The sequence below is a fragment of the Scyliorhinus canicula genome, chromosome 5 (genome assembly GCF_902713615.1).
Source record: "Scyliorhinus canicula chromosome 5, sScyCan1.1, whole genome shotgun sequence".
Lineage (NCBI taxonomy): Eukaryota > Metazoa > Chordata > Chondrichthyes > Carcharhiniformes > Scyliorhinidae > Scyliorhinus > Scyliorhinus canicula.
This window is the reverse complement of record NC_052150.1, coordinates 42,918,838-42,945,911: the sequence shown is the minus strand read 5'-3', so window position 1 is coordinate 42,945,911 and position 27,074 is coordinate 42,918,838. Positions and strand designations below refer to the sequence as shown.

At 44.0% G+C, this 27,074-nt stretch overlaps 1 protein-coding gene across 4 annotated transcripts in view; it reads left to right on the top strand.

Moving 5' to 3' along the window:
- cdkal1 (CDK5 regulatory subunit associated protein 1-like 1) overlaps positions 1-27,074 on the top strand; it is a 781,965-nt gene that overhangs the window by 211,850 nt on the left and 543,041 nt on the right. The window lies entirely within an intron of this gene.

The following is a 27,074-nucleotide window of genomic DNA, read 5'->3' as shown; positions in this document are numbered from 1 at the left end:
AAATGCCCTCAATGTTGGCGAGTTCACTACTGTTGCAGGTAGGGCATTCCACGGCCTCACCACTCTTTGCGTAAAAAACCCACCTCTGACCTCTGTCCTATATCTATTACCCCTCAATTTAAGGCTATGTCCCCTCGTGCTAGCCACCTCCATCCGCGGGAGAAGCCTCTCGCTGTCCACCCTATCTAACCCTCTGATCATTTTGTATGCCTCTATTAAGTCACCTCTTAACCTTCTTCTCTCTAACGAAAACAACCTCAAGTCCATCAGCCTTTCCTCATAAGATTTTCCCTCCATACCAGGCAACATCCTGGTAAATCTCCTCTGCACCCGTTCCAAAGCTTCCACGTCCTTCCTATAATGAGGCGACCAGAACTGTACGCAATACTCCAAATGCGGCCGTACAAGAGTTTGGTACAGCTGCATCATGACCTCATGGCTCCGGAACTCAATCCCTCTACCAATAAAGGCCAACACACCATAGGCCTTCTTCACAACCCTATCAACCTGGGTGGCAACTTTCAGGGATCTATGTACATGGACACCGAGATCCCTCTGCTCATCCACACTACCAAGAATTTTACCATTAGCCAAATATTCCGCTTTCCTGTTATTCTTTCCAAAGTGAATCACCTCACACTTCTCCACATTAAACTCCATTTGCCACCTCTCAGCCCAGCTCTGCAGCTTATCTATGTCCCTCTGTAACCTGCAACATCCTTCCGCACTGTCTACAACTCCACCGACTTTAGTGTCGTCTGCAAATTTACTCACCCATCCTTCTGCGCCCTCCTCTAGGTCATTTATAAAAATGACAAACAGCAACGGCCCCAGAACAGATCCTTGTGGTACGCCACTCGTAACTGAACTCCATTCTGAACGTTTCCCATCAACTACCACTCTCTGTCTTCTTTCAACTAGCCAATTTCTGATCCACATCTCTAAATCACCCTCAATCCCCAGCCTCCGTATTTTCTGCAATAGCCGACCGTGGGGAACCTTATCAAACGCTTTACTGAAATCCATATACACCACATCAACTGCTCTACCCTCGTCTACCTGTTCAGTCACCTTCTCAAAGAACTCGATAAGGTTTGTGAGGCATGACCTACCCTTCACAAAACCATGCTGACTATCCCTAATCATATTATTCCTATCTAGATGATTATAAATCGTATCTTTTATAATCCTCTCCAAGACTTTACCCACCACAGACGTTAGGCTCACCGGCCTATAGTTACCGGGGTTATCTCTACTCCCCTTCTTGAACAAAGGGACCACATTTGCTATCCTCCAGTCCTCTGGCACTATTCCTGTAGCCAATGATGACCTAAAAATCAAAGCCAAAGGCTCAGCAATCTCTTCCCTGGCTTCCCAGAGAATCCTAGGATAAATCCCATCCGGCCCCGGGGACTTATCTATTTTCACCTTGTCCAGAATTGCCAACACTTCTTCCCTACGCACCTCAATGCCATCTATTCTAATAGCCTGGGTCTCAGCATTCTCCTCCACAATATTATCTTTTTCTTGAGTGAATACTGACGAAAAGTATTCATTTAGTATCTCGCTTATCTCCTCAGCCTCCACACACAACTTCCCACCACTGTCCTTGACTGGCCCTACTCTTACCCTAGTCATTCTTTTATTCCTGACATACCTATAGAAAGCTTTTGGGTTTTCCTTGATCCTACCTGCCAAAGACTTCTCATGTCCCCTCCTTGCTCGTCTCAGCTCTCTCTTTAGATCCTTCCTCGCTTCCTTGTAACTATCAAGCGTCCCAACTGAAACTTCACGCCTCATCTTCACATAGGCCTCCTTCTTCCTCTTAACAAGAGATTCCACTTCTTTGGTAAACCACGGTTCCCTCGCTCGACCCCTTCCTCCCTGCCTGACTGGTACGTACTTATCAAGAACATGCAATAGCTGTTCCTTGAACAAGCTCCACATATCCAGTGTGCCCAACCCTTGCAGCCTACTTCTCCAACCAACACATCCTAAGTCATGTCTAATGGCATCATAATTGCCCTTCCCCCAGCTATAACTCTTGCCCTGCGGGGTATACTTATCCCTTTCCATCACTAACGTAAAGGTCACCGAATTGTGGTCACTGTCTCCAAAGTGTTCACCTACCTCCAGATCTAACACCTGGCCTGGTTCATTACCCAAAACCAAATCCAAAGTGGCCTCACCTCTTGTTGGCCTGTCAACATATTGTGTCAGAAAACCCTCCTGCACACATTGTACAAAGAACGACCCATCCACTGTACTCGAACTATATCTTTTCCAGTCAATATTAGGAAAGTTAAAGTCTCCCATAACAACTACCCTGTTACTTTCGCTCTTTTCCAGAATCATCTTCGCCATCCTTTCCTCTACATCTCTAGAACTATTAGGTGGCCTATAGAAAACTCCCAACAGGGTGACCTCTCCTTTCCTGTTTCTAACCTCAGCCCATACTACCTCGGAAGAAGAGTCCCCATCTTGCATCCTTTCTACCACCGTAATACTGTCCTTGACTAGCAGCGCCACACCTCCCCCTCTTTTGCCCCCTTCTCTGACCTTACTAAAGCACCTAAACCCCGGAACCTGCAACAACCATTCCTGTCCCTGCTCTATCCATGTCTCTGAAATGGCCACAACATCGAAGTCCCAGGTACCAACCCATGCTGCCAGTTCCCCTACCTTATTTCGTATACTCCTGGCATTGAAATAGACACACTTCAAACCACAGACCTGAACACTGCCGCCCTCCTGCGAAGTCAAAACTGTGCTCCTGACCTCTCTACTCTCAATCTCTCGCACCCCAAAACTACAATCCAGGTTCCCATGCCCCTGCTGAATTAGTTTAAACCCCCCCAAAGAGTACTAACAAATCTCCCCCCCAGGATATTGGTGCCCCTCAGGTTCAGATGTAGACCATCCTGTCTATAGAGGTCCCACCTTCCCCAGAAAGAGCCCCAGTTATCCAGAAATCTGAATCCCTCCCGCCTGCACCATCCCTGTAGCCACGTGTTTAATTGCTCTCTCTCCCTATTCCTCATCTCACTATCACGTGGCACGGGCAACAACCCAGAGATAACAACTCTGTTTGTTCTCGCTCTGAGCTTCCATCCTAACTCCCTAAAGGCCTGCCTGACATCCTTGTCCCCTTTCCTACCTATGTCGTTAGTGCCAATGTGGACTACGACTTGGGGCTGCTCCCCCTCCCCCTTAAGGACCCGGAAAACACGATCCGAGACATCACGTACCCTTGCACCTGGGAGGCAACATACCAAACGTGAGTCTCTCTCGCTCCCACAAAATCTCCTATCTGTGCCCCTGACTATTGAGTCCCCAATTACTAATGTTCTACTCCTTTCCCCCCTTCCCTTCTGAGCAACAGGGACAGACTCCGTGCCAGAGGCCCGTACCCCATGGCTTACCCCTGGTAAGTCGTCCCCCCCACAAGTATCCAAAACGGTATACTCAACTTCTCACTCTCCAAAGCCTATAAGGCACAAGTTAGGAGTGTGATGGAATATTTTCCACTTGCCTGGTTGAATGCATCTCCAACAACTCTCAAGAAGTTTAACGTCATTCAAGACAAAATAACCTGCTTTATCGGCGCCTATCCACTACTTCAAAAAATTCACTCCTGCTATCAACGCACAGTAACAGTAGTATGTACTGTAAACGAGATGCGCTGTAGCAACTTGCCATGTCTCCTTCGGCAGCACCTTCCAATTCCATGGCTTCAACCACCTAGAAGGACAAGGGGACAGAAGGGAATGGAAACACAACATCTGAAAGTTCCCATCCAAGGCATACGTCTTCCTGACTTGGAACTGTGTCGCCATCCCTTCACTGCTGTGATCAAAATTCCGGTCCTCCCTTCCGAACAGTCTGCACCAGATGAAATGCAGCAGTTCAAGAAAGTAGCTAACCACTGCTTTCTCAAGGGCAGTTTGGAATGGGCAACAAATGCTGGCCATGCCAGCAGCATGCACATAGAACATAGAACGATACAGCTCAGTACAGGCCCTTCGGCCCTCGATGTTGCACCGACATGGAAAAAATCTAAAGGCCATCTAACCTACACGATGCCCTTATCATCCATATGCTTATCCAATAAATTTTTAAATGCCCTCAATGTTGGCGAGTTCACTACTGTTGCAGGTAGGGCATTCCACGGCCTCACCACTCTTTGCGTAAAAAACCCACCTCTGACCTCTGTCCTATATCTATTACCCCTCAATTTAAGGCTATGTCCCCTCGTGCTAGCCACCTCCATCCGCGGGAGAAGGCTCTCGCTGTCCACCCTATCTAACCCTCTGATCATTTTGTATGCCTCAATTAAGTCACCTCTTAACCTTCTTCTCTCTAACGAAAACAACCTCATGTCCATCAGCCTTTCCTCATAAGATTTTCCCTCCATACCAGGCAACATCCTGGTAAATCTCCTCTGCACCCGTTCCAAAGTTTCCACGTCCTTCCTATAATGAGGCGACCAGAACTGTACGCAATACTCCAAATGCGGCCGTACTAGAGTTTTGTACAACTGCAACATGACCTCATGGCTCCGGAACTCAATCCCTCTACCAATGAAGGCCAACACACCATAGGCCTTCTTCACAACCCTATCAACCTGGGTGGCAACTTTCAGGGATCTATGTACATGGACACCGAGATCCCTCTGATCATCCACACTACCAAGAATCAAGATCAAAAATTCCATAGGGATGAATGTTGTACATGCCAAATGAGAGGAAGGATGAAATCTGTGAAATGCTAATAGTTATCATGAAGAGTCCGAGAACATCAGTGAGGTCTCACTAGTTTGGAAACAAGCTTGTATTGTATTCATTTTCAAGAAAAGCAATGAAACGAACATAACAACTCAATTAGGAAAAATAGTGGAATTGATCATTGTAAGTAACATGAGTGTGGGCATATTTGACCGTAACTTACTATTGGCACTAATTATAGTTTCAAACAGTATTAATCCTGCTTCATCAACCTTTGATTTTTCTCAATGGGCAATGCACTATACCTTAACTTTAAGAAAATCTTTGATAAAGCTCCTCAGGATACAGCATAACCTTACGGCAGTGAACATGCAAGGTATTGGAGGAGAGAGAAAGGAAGCAGTGGGTCGTGGGCAAGAGAGTGATGTCAGACTGGGAATGTGTACAAAGGTCCTTGGTACTTGTACTGTAGCCCTCGCTACAAAGGTGATCTAGATTCAGACACTCAACATGTGTGGCACAAACGCTGCTAAATGGGACAGATTTTGAGCAGATAAAGCAGCATAAACGTGGATATCCAGGAGGGGCTGGGTCCATCAGCAGCAGCAGAATTGCATTACACCACACTTTATAAGTTCATGGGGTGGCATATCCCTCCATTACTAAAAAGCCAGCAAGCCAACTATGATTCAATAAGGAACATAGGCGAACATGCAAGGCGAAGTAACAAGCAAACTCAAAATGTATGTTAGCCATGTGAATCTATAATACAGAACTATATGCATGCTAAACAATGGAGGTAACATATGATACTCACAGGGAAACGACACTACAATAAACTGATCAGATCAAATCTATTTGTCCTGACATCCAGTCATGAATTGTTTTGAACTGTTAAACAACTAGTGGGAGGAGGAGGCTTCATGAACATGCACATCTTTAGTGATCGTGGAGCCTAGCATATAAGTGCAAAAGAGGCCTGAAGTATTTGCAACTATCTTCAGCTGGAAATGTGAAGTGGAGGGTCTATCTTTGACTTCCTCCTGATGTGTCTACTATTACAGATGTTAGTCTTCAGCCAATTTAATTCTGTCCCTGTGATATCAAGAAATGACTGAACGTATTGGATGTAGCAAAGGCTGTGAACTCTGGTAATAAATTGACTGTAAAAGTGAAGCCTTGTGTTTCAAGACTAGCCGTGCCTGAAGCTAAGTTGTTTCAGTACAGCTACACACTGGCATCTACTTGACAGTAGAAAATTGCACAGGAATGCTGAACAAATATAATTGGATCAATTACAGCCCCATCAGCTTGTTGTCAATCATCAGGAAAGTGGTGGAAGATGGTGACAACAGCCCTATTAAGTAGTACTTATAAGTTTCTCAGCAATGCTCGTTTTGGGCTCCACTAAGACCACCAGTAAAATTGAAGTCAATGGAAATTGGGAATACTCTGCACTGGCTGATGCCATACGTCAGAGCACAAAGGAAGATGGTTATGATTGTTGGAGGCCAGTCATCTCAGCCCCAGGACATCACTGCAGGTGTTGCTCAGGGTAGTTTGTGTTCTCGGCCTAATTATCTTCAGCTGCTTCATCAATCACTTTCCTTCAATATAAGGTCAGAAGTGATGTTTGCTGACGTTGCACTGTTTTCAGTTCTATTTACAACTCGGATAATGAAGCAGTTTGTTCTGTTAGGACCAAGTTGGGGGGGTGGGGGGGTTGAATGGCTGCCCTCTTTTTTCACTCCTTGCAAATTTAAAAGGATCTACTTGTCAATTTGTAAATGTTTAACTATTTATGCGTTGTGATCGTAAAAGAATCAAATCTGACAGATTTTTTTTTCCTTTGTTTAAATACATTTGAGTACCCAAATAATTTTTTCCAATTAAGGGGCAATTTAGCGTGGCCAATCCATCTACCCTGCACATCTTTGGGTTGTGGGGGCGAAACCCACGCAAACATGGGGAGAATGGGCAAACTCCACATGGACAGTGACCAAGAGTCGGGATGTAACCTGGGACCTCGGTGTTGTGAGGGAGCAGTGCTAACCACTGCGCCACGTGCTGCCCTTTGACAGATATTTTTGACCTTAACAGAGAGTAATAAAACATACCGATCTGGGTAAAATAATAGAATGTGTACAGACTTCTACAAGGGCAGACATGCATTCCCACTCACACATGTACCCCAAACGCACACACGCACGTCCCAAGTTTCCATCCAGCTGATTAACAATCAGTATTTGATACAAAAACATCTTTGTGACGTGCCCAGGAAATCCGAGGCAACATTTAGTTGTCAGAGTTGATAGATGGCTCATAACATTTATGCTAAACAAGTGCAAGGCAATGTATCAGCTCCAACAATTAACAGTCTAACCATGTCATTCAACTGCATTACCAATATTGACTCCCTCAACATTGCCATCTTAGGAGGGGGCTGTTGGGTCACTATTGACCAGAAACGTAATGGAACGAGGCACTACTGGCAATTCTGTGACAAATGACTCGCCTCCTGAATCCCCAAAGATTGTCCACCATTTACAAGGCATAAGTCAAGAATGATGGAATTTTATTCGCTTGCCTGGCTGTGTTGAACTCCAATAACACCTAGCAGCTCGGCACGATTGCGGAACAAGGCAGCCTGTCTGATTGGCACCCATAAACCACCTTCTTTATTCATTCTCTCCATCATTGGCTGAAATGCATGTCATCTGCATGATGCATTACAGCAACTTACTGAGGTTTTTATTTCAAATACGTTTTATTGATTTTTTTAAACAAAAAAAATTACAATCAATTTTTGACAGTCTGGGTTCATTGGAAGTTCTAAATCTGAGTTACTGAAATCTCCTGATTATAATTTCAGCTTTTACAGAATTTTCAGAAGCTGGTTTTACAGGAGGAACAGTTGATGAATGATCAGTAAAGTTGACAATCTGCAATTGGTTAAGACTGCACAATATTCTTGTTCTTTGGCGAGCCAACTTGTTTATTTTAATGAAGCAGCTGACACTGACGCTGTGCATGTAGAGGAAATCTTTCCCACTTGCTGCGTCACAAATAAACGTAGCCTTATAATAATATGGCTGTGCACCATCAAGAACAACATGCCAAGTTTTTGTTCTCCTTTTGCAATGCAGTATTGCTGACAAGGTGTTTATTGTTTCATCCCTAGTTGCCCTTGAGAAGGCTGTAATGTGCCACTGCCTTAAATTGTTGGCAAAGTAAAGGTCCTTCCACAATACAGTCTAACAGGCAGTTTTAGCATTTTAACTCAGCAATGATGAAGGAATGACTATGTTAATTCAAGATTCTGTATTACTTAAATGGGAACTTGGAAGCTTGCGCAGCAGCTGGGGTCACTGTGGCGCATCCGTGAGGCTGACAGCTATGTGGATAGCATGTTCAGAGAAGTGGTCACACTGCAGCTTAGGACCCCGAATGCAGCTTAGGAACCCAGGGGTAGCGTTGAATGGGTGCCCGGCAGGCAGGTAGTACAGGAGTCCTTTGGGGTCCCACCCTCCAATTGGTTTTGGATACTGGTGAGGCCATTGGTTGGCAGGGCAATGGGAACCTGATGTGTTATGGGCCATGGTTTAGAAACTCCAAAGTATATTGTGGAGTTCATCTGACCTATAACTTTTGGTTGAATTTGGCTAGGAGGAGCACACGAACCTTCACTTGAGATGTGATTCAACAGTCGTCCTCGACATTTTAATAAAGACACCCGACAGCTATAGTAATCTATTTATAACACATAATGAATTCCCCCATAACTGTTCCAATTCAAAAACAAAATCCCATAAACCAAAACTCCTTTTCAAGGGAGTGGCCCAGCACTCTGCATTCTCACTTGAGTAAGACTGGCTTCCCCTAAGATTCTGACCCCAACTCACCAGGTTTAAACCGTTCCGGAAAGCAAACTATATTTTAAAAGCCCCCACCAAGGTGATTTTTACAGGAACAGATATTTAAAATGAAACTCGAGAGAGACAGGACAAAGCACTTCTTTCTCCTGTCTGTGTCCACAGCAGTCAAAGCAGAAAGCGAAAGCAAAAACTGGTCGCAGAGCCACAGTCCAGCTCCACCCACACAATGACAAAAACATTTTTTAATGGGACACTCCCAGGACAGAGGGCAAATTCAGAGCAGGGAACAGGAGATGCAAAATTACTGAGTGACTTTGAAATACAAAAGCAGCACAGGTTAAACTCTGCACAGCACTGAAATTTGATAGTGTTAAAATGTAAATGTAAGGGGCATGGTAAATAAAGCTGATCAGCTGAGAGCGCAGATAGAAGAATGGCAGCATGATATCACTGTTACTGAAACTTGGCGTGAGGGGCAAAAATAGCAGCTCAATGTCCCTCGATATAGAGTTTTCTAGCAGGACAGGGAGGGGGATGAAAAAATGGCGGGGGGGGTGTAGCATTATTGGTTGTAAATCAATTGCAGCCATGTGACGACTTTAGGATTATTGGATTTGAATTATTAAGAAATTCAAGGGTTGCAAGCCTGGGGTTAGAGTGTGTTTCACTGCTGTGGTCATGTTTCCAAAAAAAATCTGTTTTGCAGGGCCTGGATGTTTATAACAGACAGCAGGTGAAATTGACAAAGGAATGTGTGTTTTCAGCCCAGGCTAATGAACTGTGATTTGACTGGGAATGTCCATGGGGAGTTAAAGTGCTTTGCAGCCTGCAGAAATAATTTGTTTTTCAACTTGGGGAGATTAGGTGATTGCTAGGTGGAGCCAGGGAATGCAGAGAGACATTTTGAGAAGCTGTGGAGAAAGGCAGTTTTGAGAAAGCTCTTAGAGAGACAGCGTTTTGGAAGTGAAGTCTGATCTGGAAACCTTGTCTTTTTAGACCACACTTAAAGTCAGTTTTCTTTCTCAGTAAGAGAGTTTAAAAACAAGAGTAATAATATTTTCAAAGCAGAACAGACTTGTCTGAAGATGAGGAAGAGGATGAAACACCCCAGTAGAAGCAGTTATTTGAAGACATTCAGCCAGAGTCTGAAGGAGTTCCAACCAGAGCCAGAATTTTGCTTCCTGCATCTCATTTGTGTTAATTTCAGCTTTGGGACTGTCGTTGACTGGTGCTGAGGTGTGGTGCTGTCACAGAGATCATTGTCCCAAGAAGTTTATTTGGGGGTTAAAGGTTCAGGGAGACTGGATGAGTTTATCAGTTTAACATTTTATATATTGTTTATATTCTAGATTTTAACTTTGTGGCAGAATGGGTATTACTACTCGAAGTAAAATTTTTCAAGATCATGCATTGAGATTATGCATTTTTACTTGACTCTGATTTCACATCATGTCCTAAAGCGTTGTTGCTCTATTGATGTATCCAATACATTTAATTATCCAGATAAATTGAAACGATTTGGGGACTGCAGATTGTAAATGTGAGATGATTATGTTGATTTGTTCATTACATTCATTGAATATCCTTACAATTAAAACTACACCAAAAAGCCACACTTCAAGAAGCACTTCATTAAATGTGTAACAGTTTGGCATGCTTTTGTAAGGCACTCAAAATTTAAGACTTTCTTGTCAATCGGCTACCATGGGGGTTTCCTGCTGCAGTTTAAAGCTCTAACTATTGTAAAAACAAGTCTGGTATGCACTGCCTGAAAGTGGTGGAGGAAGGTTCAATTGAGGAATTCAATCGAGCATTAGATTGTTTTTTTAAATATGCAAGGGTACAGGGGAAAAACAGGAGAGTGGCACTAATTCAAAATGCTCATTTGGAGAGCCAATGCAGACACGATTAGGCAAATGTGTTCTGTGCTGTGACAATTCTGTGATCTGAGTTGAGCTCAAATTGATAAAGGGGCATCCACAGTGCTAGAACTGTACTACAGCCCCCCAAATAGTGGCAGGGAGTTAGACGAGCAAACATGGAGACAAATTTCTGAGTGCAAGCACAATAGGGCAGTAATTGTTGAAAATATCAACTACCCTAATATCAATTGGGATTGAACAATGTGAAGGGCGTAGGGTGCAAAATTCTTGAACTACATTCAAAAGAACTTTTTTTTAGCCAGAATTTAACAAGCCCAACGAGAGGGGGTGCAATTCCAAATTGAATCTTAGGAAATTAATTGGGCAAGTGAATGAAATAGCAGTGGGTGACCATTTTGGAGATCGTGATCATACTATAGTTAGATTTAGCATCATTATGGAAAGGGACGAAGATCGAACAGGAGTAAAAATTCTAAATTGGGGGAAGATAAATTTTACAAAGCTGCGAGTTGAGCTGACAGAGAGGACTGGATGCAGCTATGAGAAGGAAAAAAATGAAGCATTTAAAGGTGGAATTCTATGAGCAAAGTGTAATTGGTATTGCCAAATCTGGAGCCCCCTGGTTATCCAGATGAGGTGTTAAAAGAAAGCATTTGTCAGTCACACAAGACTTGATACTGTAGAAAGCCTAGAGTACAGAAATTACAGGGGTGAAACAAAAATGGAAGTTGGGAAAGGAAAGAGAAGATATGAAAATTTTGCCAATAGATTGAGAGCAAGAGAATAACTAAGGAAAATATAAGGTTTATCAAAGATGTACATGGTGTAGATTGATTCAGAAAATGTGGACAGGGTTCTCAATTAGTCTTCAGTAAGGGGGGGGCGGGAAGAAACAGACATTCTAGTCAAAGAGAAGGAGTGTGAAATATTAAATGCAATAAGCATAGTGAGAGATGAAGCACTGGAGGGACTGGCATCCTTGCAGGTAGATAACACCAGTGTCAGATAGATCGTATCCCAGGCTGTTCAAGGAAGAGAGGGAGGAAGTAGTTGGTCTGGGGATCATTTTCCAGTCCTCACCAGATACAGTGAGGCCCCAGCAAATTGGAGGTCTGCGAGGAATAGGCTAGAAAACTATAGGCCGGTCAGTCTGACTTCAGCGGTGGGTAAATTATTTGAAACAGTTCGATGAGACAAGATAAATGTTCCTTAGAAAGAGATGGATTGATGAGGGATAGTGAGCATGGTTTGTAAGGGGAAGATCACGTCTTACTAACTCGATGGAATTTTTTGGGAAGTAGTAAAGAGGATTGATGAGGGTAGTGCATTAAATATTATCTACATGGATTTCATTAAGGCATTTGACAAGATTCCACACGGCAAACTGGTCAGAGAACTGAGATCTCATGGGATACGGGGGAAGGTGGTAGTTTGGATCCACAATTGGCTGTGACAGGAAGCAAAGTGTAATAGTCGAATGTTTTTGAGAAAGGCCAACAGTTTATTGTGGTATTCCACAGGTCTCAGTCTTGGGGCTCTTGCTGTTTGTTATGTATATTAATGATTCAGACTTAACGCTGAAGGCATGACTGGGGAATTTGTAGATAACACAAAAATTGCCATGTCGTTGATAGTGAAGAGACTCGAGAATCAGAGCGATGCATTAGTTCAGTGGGCAGAGAATTGGCAAATGGAATTTAATCTGGAAAAATGTGTGGTAAAGCACTCGACATGGGCAAACAAAGGAAGGGAATACTCAATAAATGGGAAGATATTTAGAGGGGATGAGGAAGTGAGACCTTGGAATGCATGTCCACAGGTCCATGAAGGTGGCAGGACAGGTGGACAAGGTGGTTAAGAAAGCAAATGGAATGCTGTTGTTCCTTGTGCGAGGTATTGAATACAAAAGGAGGGATGGAATGATGGAACTATATTAATTGTTTGTTTGGCTACAGCGGTAATTTTATGTACAGACCTAGTTACCACATTACAGAAAAGGCATAATTGCTCTGGAGAGAATGCAGAGGAGATTTACAAGAATATTGCCACGGTTTGAAAATTGTAGCTATGAGGAGAGATTGAATAGGTCGAGTTCTTTTCCTTAGAACAGAGGGGTGACCTGATTGAGATGTACAAACTTATGGGGAGCCCAGTTAGGATAGACAGGAAAGATTTGTTTTCCCTAGCTGTGGGGTCAATTACCATTGGCATAGATTTAAGATGATTGGTAGAAGAATTAGAAGCGAAATGGGGAAAAAGATTTTCATCCAGAGGGTGGTAGGTGTCTGGAGTTCACTGCCTAATTTTGTGGTTGAGGCTGGAATGCTCAATTCATTTAAAAGGTACCTTGATCCTCATCTAAAGTGCTGCAACCTGAAAGGATAGGGGCCAGGCACTGGCAAGTGCGATTGCAAGGAGTAGCTGGTTTCTTCTTTCTCTTCTTTGGCTGCTGCAGGCATGATGAGTTGAATTATGAATCTTTCTGAACCGTAACTCTTCTATGGTTCTAATGTGATAGTATCTGTTATCCTTGTCTTACTGAGTGATTCATGTTGTTGGATTCATACTGCTGAACAAGCCTTGGTGAATTGCAGCAGTGTGGGCAGCACGGTGGTGCAGTGGTTAACACTGCTGCCTCATGGTGTCGAGGATCCGGGTTCGATCCTAGGCCCGGGTCACTGTCGATATGGAGTTTGCACATTCTCCTCGTGTCTGTGTGGGTCTCGCCCCACAACCCAAAAAGTTGTGCAGTGTAGGTGAATTGGCCACAATAAATTGCCCCTTAATTAGAAAAAAAGAATTGGGTACTCTAAATGTGTAATAAAAAAAGAATTGCTGCAGTGCATTCTACACCTAGTAGACACCGCAGTCATGCTGAGGTGATAGTGAAATTGAAGGTGGATATTTAAACAAATGAACGAAGTACTGATCGAGTTGGCAGCTTTATCTTGGATGAATCATAGAATGTACAGTGCAGAAGGAGGCCATTTGGTCCATGGAGTCTGTACTGGCCTTTGAAAGAGCACTCTACTTCAACCCACACCTCCACCCTATTCCTGTAAACCAGTAACCCCACCTAACCTGTTGGACACTAAGGGATAGTTTATCGTTGCCAATCCATCTAACCTGCACATCTTTGGACTTTGGGAGGAAACTGGAGCACCTGAAGGAAACCCATGCAGACAGTGGGAGAAAGTGCAATCTCCACACAGTCACCCGAGGCCGGAATTGAACCCGGGACCCTGGAGCTGTGAGGCAGTCGTGCTAACCACTGTGCTACTGTGCTACCGTGCTGGCCCTTTGATGCCATTGAGTTTCTTTTTTCAAAATATTTTACTCGAAATTTCAGTATATAAACAGATATAAATTTAACCAGATTCATATACAAAAAATATCCCCTGCCGCCCAACAAGACCTCCAATTTATAAAAAATATATTTTGTTAACCATTTTCCAGAATAACGCCAATACAACAATTTATGTGCAACAGTTATACAATATTGAATTTCCTGAATGCCACTTTAGTGCAATTTGTAGATAATGCATGCAACAACCATAGTACCCAATGATGGAGGGAATTAATGTTTAAGATGGCGGATGGGCTATCAATCAAGTGGAATGCTTTGTGCTTGATGGTGCATACCCCATGAATGTTGTGCCTGTCCAGCCAAATAGCAAGTATTTCTTACCCATGAAAACCATTGTAGTAATCCACGGGAGGCAGGAGTTCCGTCACCACACCAATATTTATTTACAATAACGATATTACAGGAGCAGCTACGAACAGTGCTGCTAGCAGTCCAGTCAACTTAAGACTGCTCACAAAGCCAACACAGGTGATTATATGGGCCCCCTCAATGAGCTATCATTGAAGGAGCTCATACTCCAATTGGCCAACCAATAAAGCCAATTGGGAGTTCATTACAACCATAACCCTTGATTCCCATGTCTATCAAAAAGCTAACCCTGCCTTGAATAAATATAACGATCTGGCCTCCATTGCTTTTTGTGTGTGCACTCCCATTAAATTTCTGGGGCTGGATTCTCCATTTCTGGGATTAAGTCCCCACGCCTTTGGGAAAACTGTGGTCTTTTACGTTCGGAAAACCGGCGTCAAAAGGCCACAGATTCCCCGTTTTGCTGGGGGCTAGCAGGCAGCTGTCATAGAGATCGCAGCTCGAGCTGCCGATACGACCCCCCGCACTTCCGGGTCAGAGACCACGCATGCGAAAGGCGGCGGGCTCCAGCGGCCGGGCTGTGCCACATGGCGGACTCAGCCCACGGACCTTGACTGGCAAAATTGTGCCCCGCATCGGCTGCTCGCGCGCCCTGGACTCCTGCACACATTGCCCCCAGCCCCGAATGAAGCCCCGCGTGCCCACTGATCACCCTTCCCCTGACTGTGGCGGGCCTGGAATGAGTCCGCGGCCGGCATGCGTGGGACCACGAGATGTCCATGCCATCGGGAATTTGGCCGGTCGGAGACAAAGCATTCCGGGGTGGGCCTCAGGCAGTGGATACTCGAGGGTACGCCGGTTTTCGAGGGGTGGGAAAATTGAAGGACTAATGTCCCCCCCGATTTCATGCGCCAAAATGTGATTTCGGTGTCGGGGTGCGGAAAATCCAGCCCCGATCTGTGGCATCCCCTCCATCACGTTCGTGGGTGATTCAAATCTCTGTTGTCAAAAATGGTCATTGCGTTTCCACTTGCATTTATATGGTGCCCTACTGCACAATCTGACAAGTGATGGATTTACCTCCCTCCCATCTCTCTCCTCCTTTAAAACGCTTCTTGAAACCTACCTCTTTGACCAAACTTAAAGTCACTTGTCCTAATGTTCCCTTCTTGGTTTCTGTGTCAATTTTTATCTGATTACAAGTTCAGTGTTAAGTGGAACAGTACTATCCATGAATGAAATAGAATTTTAAATCTCTGCTTTTCACTTTTACGTGTCGTTATTTTAAAAGCTTTCTCACTGTTATGGGGCAGGGTTTAGAGAACCCCAAAGTGTATCATGAAGTTTACCTGACCGACAACTTTTACTAGATTGTGGTATGGGGAGCACACAGCCCACCCTACAGGTGTGGTACAGCAGAAATTGAAAAGTATTTTTTAAAGCAAAACAATGTTTATTAACTCAAGTTAACTTTTTAAAACAAACAATGCACATCTTAGCAACCATTAATTCAAATACAACCCCCAAAGAATATAACACTAAGTAATCCTTTAAGCTTTCCTTTTAATGAAATGAAATGAAATGAAAATCGCTTATTGTCACGAGTAGGCTTCAGTGAAGTTACTGTGAAAAGCCCCTAGTTGCCACATTCCGGCGCCTGTCCGGGGAGGCTGGTACGGGAATCGAACCGTGCTGCTGGCCTGCTTGGTCTGCTTTAAAAGCCAGCGATTTAGCTGAGTGAGCTAAACCAGCCCCTAAGACATAAACATCCATAAGACATAAAATAAACCTTTTAACAGAAGCACATCAGGTTTAAATTCACTACTGAGAACAGTTATCACTCTGAATTCACCAAATGATCAAGAGATAGTCTTTACATGGCAGAGAGAACAACATTACACATTCTTTGGCTGACTGCAGCTCCAACACTGAAACAAAACCAATGAAACACAGACACACCCAAGCTTTTCTCAAAGTGAAACTAAAAAGCAGAGCCAGAGCTCAGCTCCACCCACACTCTGACATCACTGCAGTAAATTTAGCAGAGTACCATTTCTTAAAGTGACATTCTCATGACACAGTGCATGAATATTTGTTAGATGCAAGTAACAATATGTTAAGATGAGAAATTATTTGATCCTGCTACTTGTTTGCTTGAAAATACTTGTCACAATATCTTACGTCTACCGGTTAATATCCAGATGGTTGAAAACGACATTCATGTTCAGTACTTGTTTCTCCACCATGTTTTCCGTTTTATAGACTCTCACCCTGAGTCTATGAAAAAGGTCACAAACCCAAACTTTGAGCGCATTCGGAAGCACCCCCTGGTTCTGAAGAGACAGGGAGATCCCCTCTGTTTAATTGCAGAGTAGGAGAGTGGTCATGTGTAGCGCAGGTCTGGATTTGCAGAAAAAACCATTCCGTCTAAAATCTGCCGAGATTACAACAGGCAAGAGAGGGTTAAATGTGGGACTATTTATCACTCGCTGGCATTGCCCCCGAGTATGAGATTAGTGCTGTATTTGACTCTGACACAATATCAGTAATTTTCAAGCGTCAAGAATTCCAGCAGGTTCCCCCGCCACGTCGGGGCACAGGGTGGAGAGGTTGATCTCCACCCTAACAGGATCCGCCTTCGGACGATCAATGAGACGAATGGTACAACATCTGCTTCATCGCCTGTTTCCAACCCCGGCTGATCCGACAGGTCTCCCGAGGGGCGGGTCCAGTTTCACGTGCACCACTTTAGAGATTACCCGAAACACCTCCTTCCAGTAATCCTCCAGCTTTGGACAGGACCAAAACATATGAGTGTGGTTTGCAAGCTCCCCCATCCCCGCAACGTTCACGCACATCTTCTACCCTCTCAAAGAGCCGTCTCAACCTCGCCCTTGTAAGGTGCACTCGCTTCATACACCACCTTCAGTTGTATCAGCCCCAACCCCGCACATGAGGTGGAGGCGTTCAGCCTCTGGAGCGCCTCACACCAGAACCCCTTCTCCAAACCCTCTCCCAACTCTTCCTTCCACTTTGCCTTGATCCCTTCTAGTGGCGCCTTCTCCTCCAAAATTGCCCCGTAAGCCGCTGATACTACCCCCTTCTCCAGTCCACTTGTCGTCAGCACTTCCTCCAGCAATGTGGAAGCCGGCTCTACTGGGAAGCTCTATCTCCTTTCTGGCAAAGTCTTGAACCTGCATGTATCGAAATATTACCCCCTGCTCCAGCCCATTCTTCGCACCCAGCTCCTTCAATTCTGCAAAACGACCCCCAAGAAACAAATCTTTTCGTGTCCAAATTCCTTTCTCCTCCCATCTCTGAAAATTTCAATCCCACTTCCCAAATCTATGGTTCCCCCGAATCGGCATTTCCCTTGACAATGCCCCCAACCCGAAGTGCTGTCAAAATTGCCTCCAGATTCTCAACAAAGCTATTACTACCGGACTCCCGGAGTATCTCCCTGGGGCCGTCGGGAGCAGGCGCTGTCGCTTGCGCCTTCATTGACGACCGGCTACTCAAACTCTCCTCCATTCTGACCCATTGGGAGTCAACCCCTCTGACCCAGCTCCGTACCTTCTCCACATTGGACGCCCAGTAATAATACATCAGGTTCGGAAGACCCAAACCGACTGCCTGCTTTCCTCTCTGTAGTAGCACCTTTTTAATTCTGGCGACATTCCCATCCCATATGAATGTGTAATCATCCTTTCAATCTCTCTAAAAAATGCCTTTGGGAGGAAAATCGGCAGGCATTGAAAAATAAACAGGAATCATAGAACATAGAACATAGAACGATACAGCGCAGTACAGGCCCTTCGGCCCTCGATGTTGCACCGACATGGAAAAAAAAAAAAACTAAAGGCCATCTAACCTACACTATGCCCTTATCATCCATATGCTTATCCAATAAATTTTTAAATGCCCTCAATGTTGGCGAGTTCACTACTGTTGCAGGTAGGGCATTCCACGGCCTCACCACTCTTTGCGTAAAAAACCCACCTCTGACCTCTGTCCTATATCTATTACCCCTCAATTTAAGGCTATGTCCCCTCGTGCTAGCCACCTCCATCCGCGGGAGAAGGCTCTCGCTGTCCACCCTATCTAACCCTCTGATCATTTTGTATGCCTCTATTAAGTCACCTCTTAACCTTCTTCTCTCTAACGAAAACAACCTCAAGTCCATCAGCCTTTCCTCATAAGATTTTCCCTCCATACCAGGCAACATCCTGGTAAATCTCCTCTGCACCCGTTCCAAAGCTTCCACGTCCTTCCTATAATGAGGCGACCAGAACTGTACGCAATACTCCAAATGCGGCCGTACAAGAGTTTGGTACAGCTGCATCATGACCTCATGGCTCCGGAACTCAATCCCTCTACCAATAAAGGCCAACACACCATAGGCCTTCTTCACAACCCTATCAACCTGGGTGGCAACTTTCAGGGATCTATGTACATGGACACCGAGATCCCTCTGCTCATCCACACTACCAAGAATTTTACCATTAGCCAAATATTCCGCATTCCTGTTATTCTTTCCAAAGTGAATCACCTCACACTTCTCCACATTAAACTCCATTTGCCACCTCTCAGCCCAGCTCTGCAGCTTATCCATGTCCCTCTGTAACCTGCAACATCCTTCCGCACTGTCTACAACTCCACCGACTTTAGTGTCGTCTGCAAATTTACTCACCCATCCTTCTGCGCCCTCCTCTAGGTCATTTATAAAAATGACAAACAGCAACGGCCCCAGAACAGATCCTTGTGGTACGCCACTCGTAACTGAACTCCATTCTGAACATTTCCCATCAACTACCACTCTCTGTCTTCTTTCAACTAGCCAATTTCTGATCCACATCTCTAAATCACCCTCAATCCCCAGCCTCCGTATTTTCTGCAATAGCCGACCGTGGGGAACCTTATCAAACGCTTTACTGAAATCCATATACACCACATCAACTGCTCTACCCTCGTCTACCTGTTCAGTCACCTTCTCAAAGAACTCGATAAGGTTTGTGAGGCATGACCTACCCTTCACAAAACCATGCTGACTATCCCTAATCATATTATTCCTATCTAGATGATTATAAATCGTATCTTTTATAATCCTCTCCAAGACTTTACCCACCACAGACGTTAGGCTCACCGGCCTATAGTTACCGGGGTTATCTCTACTCCCCTTCTTGAACAAAGGGACCACATTTGCTATCCTCCAGTCCTCTGGCACTATTCCTGTAGCCAATGATGACCTAAAAATCAAAGCCAAAGGCTCAGCAATCTCTTCCCTGGCTTCCCAGAGAATCCTAGGATAAATCCCATCCGGCCCCGGGGACTTATCTATTTTCACCTTGTCCAGAATTGCCAACACTTCTTCCCTACACACCTCAATGCCATCTATTCTAATAGCCTGGGTCTCAGCATTCTCCTCCTCAATATTATCTTTTTCTTGAGTGAATACTGACAAAAAGTATTCATTTAGTATCTCGCTTATCTCCTCAGCCTCCACACACAACTTCCCACCACTGTCCTTGACTGGCCCTACTCTTACCCTAGTCATTCTTTTATTCCTGACATACCTATAGAAAGCTTTTGGGTTTTCCTTGATCCTACCTGCCAAAGACTTCTCATGTCCCCTCCTTGCTCGTCTCAGCTCTCTCTTTAGATCCTTCCTCGCTTCCTTGTAACTATCAAGCGCCCCAACTGAAACTTCACGCCTCATCTTCACATAGGCCTCCTTCTTCCTCTTAACAAGAGATTCCACTTCTTTGGTAAACCACGGTTCCCTCGCTCGACCCCTTCCTCCCTGCCTGACTGGTACGTACTTATCAAGAACATGTAATAGCTGTTCCTTGAACAAGCTCCACATATCCAGTGTGCCCAACCCTTGCAGCCTACATCTCCAACCAACACATCCTAAGTCATGTCTAATGGCATCATAATTGCCCTTCCCCCAGCTATAACTCTTGCTCTGCGGGGTATACTTATCCCTTTCCATCACTAACGTAAAGGTCACCGAATTGTGGTCACTGTCTCCAAAGTGTTCACCTACCTCCAGATCTAACACCTGGCCTGGTTCATTACCCAAAACCAAATCCAAAGTGGCCTCACCTCTTGTTGGCCTGTCAACATATTGTGTCAGAAAACCCTCCTGCACACATTGTACAAAGAACGACCCATCCAATGTACTCGAACTATATCTTTTCCAGTCAATAATCGCGGCAGCACATTCATTTTAACCACCTGTACCCGACCCGCCAGTTACAGAGGGAGACCATCCCACCTTGCAAGATCAGCTTTCACCCTCCCCACCATACTAGAAATGTTGTACCTACGGAGCCCCCCCCCCCCCTCCCCCCCCCCCCAATTTCGAGCAACCTACACCCCCAGATATCTAAAGTGAGTCCCTGCCTTATGGAATGGCAGCCCTCCCACTCCTGGCACTGTTTCCCTTCTTGATTGTTCCGAGCCCTCTGTGTCTCTTGACCCCATTCGCCATTGCCCTTTTTGGTTGACAAGTCTGCACCTGTCTGGTGATTATGCTAATTCTTACCATTCCTCCTTTGCCATGTAAATTCTTAATGTACAACATCCTTCTTTCAATTGCTTACTGATCACAGGAGATGTCTGCTCATTGTTCCTTCTTCAGTCCTTTGTTGAGGAACATTTGCAGACACTCCATGTTAAATAGATCCTTAGTACAAGACTGCTCAGCAGGCCAGCTTGTTAAGCGATAATCACATTTCTTCCACAGCTCTTAACGCTGGTATAAGGTTGGCTTCTTTTTTCCATCATGCTTTAAGATGTTTACTGTTAGCCATATGGCTATATGCTTAATCTTTTTAATAAATTTAGAGTACCCAATTCTTTTTTTCCAATTAAGGGGCAATTTAGCAAGGCCCATCCATCTACCCTGCATATCCTTTTGGGTTCTGGGGGTGAGACCCACGCAGAGAAGGGGAGAATGTGGAAACTCCACACGGACCCAGGACCAGGATCGAACCTGGATACTCGGCACTGTGAGGCAAGCCATATGCTTAACCTGACAGCCTTTGGCAAAAGCTGCTGCTCAACTTAAAGCACCTAGCAGACTCAAACTAAACGGCCAGCTACATACCTGGCTTCTCCCATTAATTACATTATTGTTATCCCACTTAGATTCCCTGACCTGCTTAACTAAGTCTAAACACAATGGCCGGGATTCTCTGAAAACGTGGCTAAGTGTTGATGCTGGCGTAAAAACCGGAATGTTTCACGCCGGCGTCAACGGACCTCTTGGCGCAGTGATTCTGTTGCCCAAAGGGGGCAAGCACGGCGCTGGAGTGCTCCGGGCTGCTCCAGCTGATGTACACAGCCCTGCATTGCTCGCCGTGAGTCCGCGCAACATGGCGGAGCCACACAGCGGGCCGGTGCGGAAGAAGGTAGGCCCCCGATCGCGCGCATGGCCGTCGTGGAGGCCACCCCCCACCCCCCGAAGACTCACCCCCCCCCCGCCCGCCCACCCCACCAGGACGGCCACCACAGCCATGACGCAGAACTCCAGCCTAGTAGAACCATACGTGTACCATGCCGGCGGTAACTCGGCTGGTGGCCTCTTTCAAAGGCCCACGACCGGCACCCAGTCGACTGCGCTCGAGTGACTGCCGCCGATTCTCCAGTCGCTGGAGAAACCCTCCCCGGCGTCGTGGGCCGTCTCGGCGTCAACTCTGATTCTCTGAGCCGGCACGGGCTCAGAGAATCACAGCCAATCTCTCATATTAACTACTCTCCAGGGAATCTCCAGAAATCATAATAAATACTGAAAGCAAAGAGTGGGGATAAATGGGTGTTTTTCTCATTGGCGATCAGTGGCTAGTGAATGCCTCGATGATCAGTGTTGGGTCCACAATTGTTTACAATTTATATTGATAAGCTGGCGTTTGGGACCAAGTGTAATGTGTTAAAGTTCGCAGATTACACAAAGATAAGTGGTAGAGCCAGGTATGCAGAGGACACGATGTCTGCAGAGGGATATAGACAATTTAGGTGAGTGGGCAAGGGTCTGGCAGATGGAGTACAATGTTGGTAAATGTGAGGTCATTCATTTTGATAGGAATAACAGCAAAATGGTCTATTATTTAAATGGTAAAAAATTGCAGCATGCTGCTGTGCAGAGGGATCTGGCTGTCCTTGTGCATGAATCGCAAAAGTTGGTTTGAATTTGCAGCAAGTAATTAAGAAAACAAATGGAATTTTGTCTTCATTGCTCAATGGATGGAGTTTAAAAGCAAGGAGGTTATGTTGCAGCTTTACAGGGTGTTGGTGAGGCCACACCTGGAGTACTGTGTACAGTTTTGGTCTCCTTATTTGAGAAAGGATGTACTGGCACTGGGGGGTGTACAGAGGAGATTCACTAGGTTGATTCCGGAGTTGAGAGGATTAGCTTATGAGGAGTGACTAAGTAGACTGGGGCTATACTCATTGGAATTTAGAAGAATGAGTGGGGATCTTATTGAAACATATGAAATTATGAAGGGAATAGATAGGATAGAAGCAGGGTGGTTGTTTCCACTGACAGGTGAAACTAGAACTAGGCTTAGCCTCAAAATAAGGGGGAGCAGATTTAAGACTGAGTTGAGGAGGAGCTTCATCCAAAGGGTGGTGAATCTGTGGAATTCCCTGCCAAGTGAAGCAGTTGAGGCTACCTCGTTAAATGTTTTTAAGGCATTTTAAGGCAAATCACTTGGCTGGATGTTGAACTGAGAAATGTTGGTGCTTGTCGGTACACCACCTGACTAATTTGCGTGAGACATGCTGCCAACTTTCATGCTAAGGTTATCCTTTTGAATTAGAATCTTGCACTTTCTGCTGTGTTATTATCAGTGTGATGAATTATCAACAATGTTATTTTAGATGTGGCTGTGTAAGTAAATATTGAATAAGATGATTAGGTTAGCATTAAAATATTGATTTGAAAATAGTTGAAAGTATCATTCTTTCATTACCAGTGCTTGCAAAATCTTACACTTTTTAAATGTTTAATACTTTCATTAGGCAGACTGAGCATGCAACTCAACATTGCACATGCTGCATAAAACATGACCAATTTTGAAGGTTGTATCTCTTACTGGTTGCTCTCGTAGCCATTTGTCAATTAAGTGCCAGAATACTAGACCATGCTGGTGGGTGGGGGTGCTGAGCCCATTCTGTCTTCATGTGATATCATAGTTATGCATTTTGCAACTTGGACACTAATTATAAATCATTACTGATTTTCTTTCCCTTGTTGGGAATTCTGAATTCCACTACTAGACTGAAATGAACTTGCTGATTATTGTTGTTTTACTGTGCACTCTCGATTTGTAAATTTACTGTTATACATTTCAAAAATAAACTTAGCCCTATTACAATCCCGGATCAGACCCCAACAGTGGCTAAGATATGGGACAAAGACCCCAATATTTTACTTTAATTTCTTAAGACTCTGAGGAAAGGATACCGTGCTCGAGGAGATATGTTATATGAAAACAAATTTTATTATTGACATGGTGTTAAAATACCTTTAACACAGGAAAAATGGCTTACAATTACCCCTTTAAACCATGCTAATCAATACAGTGACACAATAACCCTTAACTGCTATCTTTATTCCCACTCAAACAACAGAATCATCTCAGATCTCAATTCACTTTTAAATACAGTTAGCAGACCCAAGCATACTTGCTCAAAAAATGTTCATTGAGATTGTTCTGAGAGATAGATCTGGATCCTGTCAGAGTATGCAGGATCTCTAGCTGACATCTTCAGAAACTGTCTTCATGGTTTGACATCCAGGAACCAACTGAAGAATCTCCTACTCTGCTAAAATGCTTGGTACTCTAGCTCCTCCCATTAGTTAGCTCATCTTACCAAGCTGAACTATGTCTCCAACTATCTACTCCCCAGGGAACCCTCTTAATACCAACAAACATCTATTAGCCCAAGCGTTTATGACCAGGGAGCCCTCTTAATACAAACAGAAGTCCATTGACCCAGGCTTTCCGATGCTTTAATTGCACCTATGGCTTCCAAAACCTTTCAAACCAGGATTCTTTTAAAACATGACTGCAGCAGTCACATACTAACTCAAGCTTTTTAACGCTGACTGCACCAAATACATACAATATATCTGAAATTCCTACATTCATCACACCCTTTCTCCTTATGACACAATTGATCATTTTGCATATTTGAATACACATGTGAAAGACACCAGAGACTAGTATTCAGCTGTTGCTCATTGGCTGCGTGCCTTGGGGCCAAAGATCTCCTTTGTCAACTGCCAAGTATAGTGAACAATGTCTCCAACTATCTACTCCCCAGCGAACCTCCCCCAAGCTTTTACGACCAGAAACTTCCGTTGCTTCTTTTGTTAATTGCTTTAAATCTATGCCTTTTTATTCAAGATCCTGCCACCAGTGGGAACAACGCCTAGACAAACACCTCATGACTATGAATAACTCTATCAATTTTCCTCTCAACCTTCTCATCTCCATGGAAAACAGTCCCAACTTATCGAATCGATTAATGTAACTGAAGTTCCTCATTCCTGGAACCATTCTAGTGCATCATTTCTGCACTACCTCTAATGATTTAACATCTTTCCTCAGATGTGGTGCCCAGAAATTAGATTTATATCCAAAGTGGCACTTTTGGATTGTTGGTCAAATAAACAATATTTCCTGAGATAATTTAAGAAAATGTTTAACTGCAAAACTGATTATTAGTAGAGTACGCTGATTGTAATGGTCACCCTTTTTCTACTTTTCAAAAGATGCAAAAGTTGTGGACTTTTTTTTTCTGAGTGTAAGTTAAATAAATGTTATTCAAGCAGTTGTGTGTTCATTACTCCAGCAATCCAGTACGTCTGGTATTTATTTATGTAGGAAAGCAGTATTTATTTTCCTACACCAGTCAAAAGCAGGGGATTTCTTGTAAGCAACTGCTGCCGGTCTTCAGGATCCTATCTTTAGTGCTGCCATATTTAATGTTCCTGACATTCTAAGAGAACAGATCATCTGATTTACTATAAGAAGAACCACAGCAGATTATGTATACTCTTAAATCCATGTATCCATGTATGAGCTATGCTAAAAATAGAATTTGAATTCTGTATGATGTATCTTCATAGATTATCATAGAATCATAGAATTTACAGTGCAGAAGGAGGCCATTCGGCCCATCGAGTCTGCACCGGCTCCTGGAAAGAGCACCCTACCCAAGGTCAACACCTCCACCCTATCCCCATAACCCAGTAACCCCACCCAACATGAAGGGCAATTTTGGACACTAAGGGGAATCCACCATGGCCAAGCCACCCAACCTGCACATCCCCGGACCGTGGGAGGAAACCGGAGCACCCGGAGGAAACCCGCGCACACACGGGGAGGAAGCGCAGACTCCGCACAGTGACCCAAGCCGGAATCGAACCTGGGACCTTGGAACTGTGAAGCAACTGTGCTATCCACAATGCTACCGTGCTGCCCTTAAGAACAAATTAATCTACACTCCATTATTCTACCTTAATCCATGTACCTATCCAATAGCCGCTTGAAGGTCCCTAATGTTTCCGACTCAACTACTTCCACAGGCAGTGCATTCCATGGCCCCACTACTCTCTGGGTAATGTGTATCACACCAAAACTGGAGCATATTCAACATATTCTCCAAATATCTATACTGCCGAGCGTTTCAGTGGATTTGTTTTATTTTAAGCTTACCATTTTTTTTGCTGCGTTACATCTGACCAGAAAAGTAATCATATATTTCCTTTATGCTTAATGACCAGTGATTTTTTACATTTATGGAAATTTCAGAATACCACTTAAATTTACACATTGATGACACTTGATAGAAATTAGGCAGAAACAAGAAAGAGGCAGTGTTAAAGTTCCATTCCGAAAAACATCTGAATTGTGTTAACTTAATTGGGACAATACAATTTTTGGGGGGGAGGGCTACATTGGAAGTTGCCTTTGGTTCCACTTTGAAGAAGCATTCCTGAATTTTAAAATATTCTGCAAGTCTAAAGTGGGTAGGCCAAAGAGTGAATTTTGTACTTCTCAATCAGACATGTTAATGACTTGATTATAGTTTGATGTACAATTGAAGGCCTTATTTGTAACACCCTCACTTTAAACAGCATTAATACATTAAACTCATTGAAAGAAAGAAAAAGTACAAAATGAAAATATTATTTGGAACTTCACTGCTCTAACTATGGTATAATATGCTGCTGAATTTCAAATTTCTAGTTTATGAAAATGTGGAAATATTGCCTCAAGTGTATTGCTGGTGATTTATTCCATAAATGTTGGTGATAACCAGGGATCACATAATTTATATCATTGCAGCAGAGATTGGAAATATGTTTTTGGCACAATGGCCCAGGATTTGAATCTGTTGATGTTAAAGTTTTCTTAAATTATATAAGGTTACATCTAAAGTTGTGTTGCTGTTATGGTAAAACGTCTGTAAGTTATGGAGTTAGTTATGGAAATAGTAGAGCGTCTTTCAGTAGTAGATTCATACTGCACTGCTTTAGTTTATGCAACAGGTCCTGTGTAACATCACACGGATATATTTTCCTGTCAATTCCAGTTCCCAGACTGGTAGATTTTCCCACTGCCTTGAAAAATATGATGCTACCTCTAGTGTATAAATATTTTGATGCCCACAAGCTGTGAATATGGAGTCTTTTTCTTGAACCCGTTTTTGAGCATTTCCATTTCTCTTGCTTCCATTCCCCCAAAACCGCATTTCTCTGATGACAGATGTCAGGCTCACTGGTCTGTAGTTCCATTTTCTTTTTCCCTCCTCTCAAGTAGTGGTGTTTCGTTTCCTAAATTTCAGCACACTGGGTTCTAGAATGTTGGGTTAGAATGGGTTAGAATCTACTTTGGAG